We start from the raw sequence: 4,282 nt of genomic DNA on the forward strand, positions 1-4,282 counted from the left end.
GGAAAAGCGGAATAATACTATGTTAAAATTAAACTTTATTATTATAAAAAAATTGATATATATAATTATTCTAATATCATTTATTATATATTACTTTTGTTAAAATAAGAAATAAGTATACCACGATAAAGAAACTAAAAAAAAAATGGTAAAAAATTACTGTCTTCTGATAATCAACCAACGAACCCTAATGCATGGTATGCACTTCTAAACGAAGGATAAACGACTCCACCAACAGTCCTAATATCATCAAAACTACGTGGACCCCTAACTATGTCCAATAATAGCCTCAGATAATACTCTTCTCCGTACTCTGTCGGCGATTCGTCCACAACACAAGTACCAGAATTTCCTTTTAGTCTTGGCCTCCATGTCCTATTTTTACGATCCCATACAAACATAGAAGGAATCTCCGAGTATAAAAGATTCCTTGCCTCTGGATAAGACGGATTAAACCTAAACCAAGCAAGGAATTTAGGTTTTCTAGCAGCAACACGTCTATCTAAATTATTAGAAAACACAATATTTTCCCCAGGGAGATGAAACGGCATAACTTGCCAATTAACACGTGGTCGCCTGTGAGCACCTAAACATGTACAATAGAACAACAATCATATATACAATAACAAAAATCAATAGAATACCGTAAATAAAATTAACGATTAGTGACGTCCTTAAAAACGTAATATAAAACTCATTTACCAAACGCTTCCATCGAAGAACCCGAATGCAAACAATTCTAACAATGCAGACTGATAACTCGTGAAGTCGCGATAGACGCATATATATACCTATACCGAAATATATGCATATATATAGAGATATAAGAATTATGTGGTTCACGCGTTATTTTTTTTTTTTTAGGGTTTCATAGAATGTTTTCCTCTATTTACATTTTATACACCACTCAACTACCGAGTTTTTCCTTTTTAATAAGTAAATAAAAAATTCATTCAAACACCATGATTTTCATAGCTACTAAATGAAAAAAAACAAAAGTTGTGGTATGATCGGGGATATATTCGAATCCTATTAGATATTTATAAATATGAGTTACTTGGAGTCCAAGAAATCAATAAAATAATCCATTCAAACACCATGATTTTCATAGACACTAAATGGAAAAAACTAAAAGTTGTGATATGATCGGGGATATATTCGAATCCTCTTAAATATTTATAAATATGAGTTACTTGGAGTCCAAAAAATCAATAAAAACATGCGTTATTTATGTGAATATATAACTTATATTATTTTCTCCGCTTTTTATACTTCAATATCAAACAACAATAATAATTACATTAAAAAAATATATTTATTGATTAAAATAAAAAGGTCTGAAGAACAAAGAATAATTAAACTATAATTTGTATACATGGTAAATCATTTTTTAAAATGATATTCAATGTAGACGTCATAACACTATTCAATGTAGACGTCCCACACTACCACGCGTGCATGGCCTCTTACGCGGATATCTGCATTGGTATAAAAAAGATTTGAGAGAGAGAAGGCGACCACAAATTAATACTAAAAAGTCAAATACAAACATTAAGTATTAGAAATTCACTGTTCCAAAAACTCATCTAACTCAGGAATACGGGGATTGAGTTCGAACTTAGTAGGAGATGTGGAAGATATAGTGATCTTGCCTATGTTGATAAAAAAAATACAGTAAACAATAAAACGAAACAGACATAGAGAATATAAATTAGTATACTAAAAATACCTCCAAAATAATCAATAACGGCCCATCTAAGCACACACACAATGATATCTTGATCACAGCGTCTCCAAGATGCATAAAAGTTTTTTGCCATCTCACCGAACAATTCACAACTCAAATCAACACCACTAAATTAAAACATGCCACACATATTCAGATGGATAGAATAATTAAAACGACATTATACAGTTTAAAACATTCAGCAGATAGTACCCTTTATCTCTAAGACAGAACGTGACGGTTGAATATGAACCCCATATCTCGGAATCACATATATCATTACATAGACTGCCATATGAAGGAAAAGAATGTTCTCCAGTCAGTAAACCACAGGACGTCCCAGATAGACTTACATTTAAGACACGACCTATCAAATATTCATAAACAACAAAAATTAAACAATGTTAACATCAGTAAGATAATAATAACGAAATTCAATAACTAAATCGAAAATAAACACACCAACTAAATAGTCATCATCATGGGCATGATCCAATATCCTTTGAAAATCAACGAAGTCAAAATAGGCATTTTCACATCTACGTGAAGTCTTGTCAACGATAGTTGATGGTAGGAACAATATTTTGTATCTATGAGAAGTCGGTCTACAACTATCCTCATAATCGATAACAGAAAAACGACTGATAATAATCCAACTACCAACATCTATGCGAGACGATGCAACACTGATCTCACCATCACTAACAGTGGCCTGAATTTTTACACCCTGTGAATAAAACATTCAATTAGACAATTTAGAATATTTTTGTGTAATAGTACAATAAATACCTGTTCATCCGACAATATGAGCTCCATGGAAGAACGTTTCGAAATTAGCATATGCACCCACGTTTGTAAAACCTTAACAAAGATAGTACAACCATATTTGGAAGGACTCAAACGTGAAACACACCTACCAAAACACATTGAACCAAGAGAAACTGTATAAGTACACACCGAATCCTGGTGTTCAGATATACTAATATTCTTTTCGATGAGTATATCACTCAGTTTGACGTTTCACTGATCTTCACTATCATCGTCAGTATCAGTCTCATCATCCAACATAACATCTTCATCATCATTTTCATTATCATCAGTTGAATCGGCATCGTCACCATCTTCATCTTCGTCATCACCGCTATCATCTTCTGAGTTATCACTTGAACCATCAGATTCTTCACAAGACTCATCATCGTCAATAAAATCATCCTCAGAATCATATTCATCTGTTTGGTCCATATCATCAGTATCTTCACCCGTCTCTGAATCAGACCCCATATAATCCTCAAAACCATAATCATCATCAGTACCACGACCCGATAAAACCTCGGTATCATCAGAGTCACTATCTTCTGCATAGATAAATATATATATAAAAACGGTGTAATTAGTATTCTAAAAAAAAAAACAGTGTTCAAAACAAAAAACAAAGAATTGAAACCATTAGATTCTTTATTCATAACCCAAGCATTCCTCGCAAAATCCCATAGAAAAATCCTCTGAGCATGATCACTCGTATTAACACGATCAGAACTTAAATGCACAAAACAAACATTAGAACAAACATAAATACTTAATATACATCATTAACAAAAATATATTACATTAAGAGCAGAAATACCTCCTTTGATAAAAAGCTCGTGATCAAGAATAGATATATGATACGAAGAATCAATATCTACATAAAAATTGAAAACGTTCATAGATTAATATATAATAAGGGTATGCATCTGAAAGGCTAAGATATAACATTAAAAAAGGTAAAAACTGTAAGATTAATAGACAAGACTACCTTCGATAACAGGATTATATGTCTGCAAGGTCCATTCATCGATAGCAGAATCGATAAGTAGCTTGCATGGATAACCTACAAATACAAACAACTACTAATAAGTATTATAAATTGAATGAATAACCTAAAGAGGTTCAACAACCTTTTTTTTTGGTGATATCCACGAAAACGTATGGAGTCACGTAACGATAATCAGTCATGTCTTTGTTATCCATATTCTGACGATGCGATTTCAACACAGACTTTAACCCGCGAGCATAAGCCTGGTTATCAAAACCTATTGTCGTATAAATTTTTAGAATTCATCTAAAAAAGTTGAGAGCATACATACTATTATGAAATTTGATAATAGTTATATATATATACCAGAATCAGTAGACGGAACTTCCCAAGTGATGATGACTTTAGATGGATGATCAAAGCTGTACTTAGACAAACACATTGTTAGCTTTGAATGCAAATAGACAAACATGCTGAATCTTTTCTAAAGAGATCTAAAAAGTTAATCCTATTATAAAAACCCTAGCAAAATAATCACGGAATCCTAATAGAAAAACTAATGCGTAAATTATGAGAAGTTTGGTTGAAAACGCTCATATTTATACGTCTAAACAATCTAGGGTTTATTTTCTTGTGAAAAATACTAAAATGTAATTATTGATCTATATGCGATATTATCTTCCCATGAATTTCGTAGTTATTAATAATAAAAATGTAAAGATTCCATTCTAGATAATAACAAAGAAACTATGGAATATTCC

The sequence above is a fragment of the Eutrema salsugineum genome, unplaced genomic scaffold (assembly GCF_000478725.1).
Source record: "Eutrema salsugineum unplaced genomic scaffold, Eutsalg1_0 scaffold_3, whole genome shotgun sequence".
Classification (NCBI taxonomy): domain Eukaryota; kingdom Viridiplantae; phylum Streptophyta; class Magnoliopsida; order Brassicales; family Brassicaceae; genus Eutrema; species Eutrema salsugineum.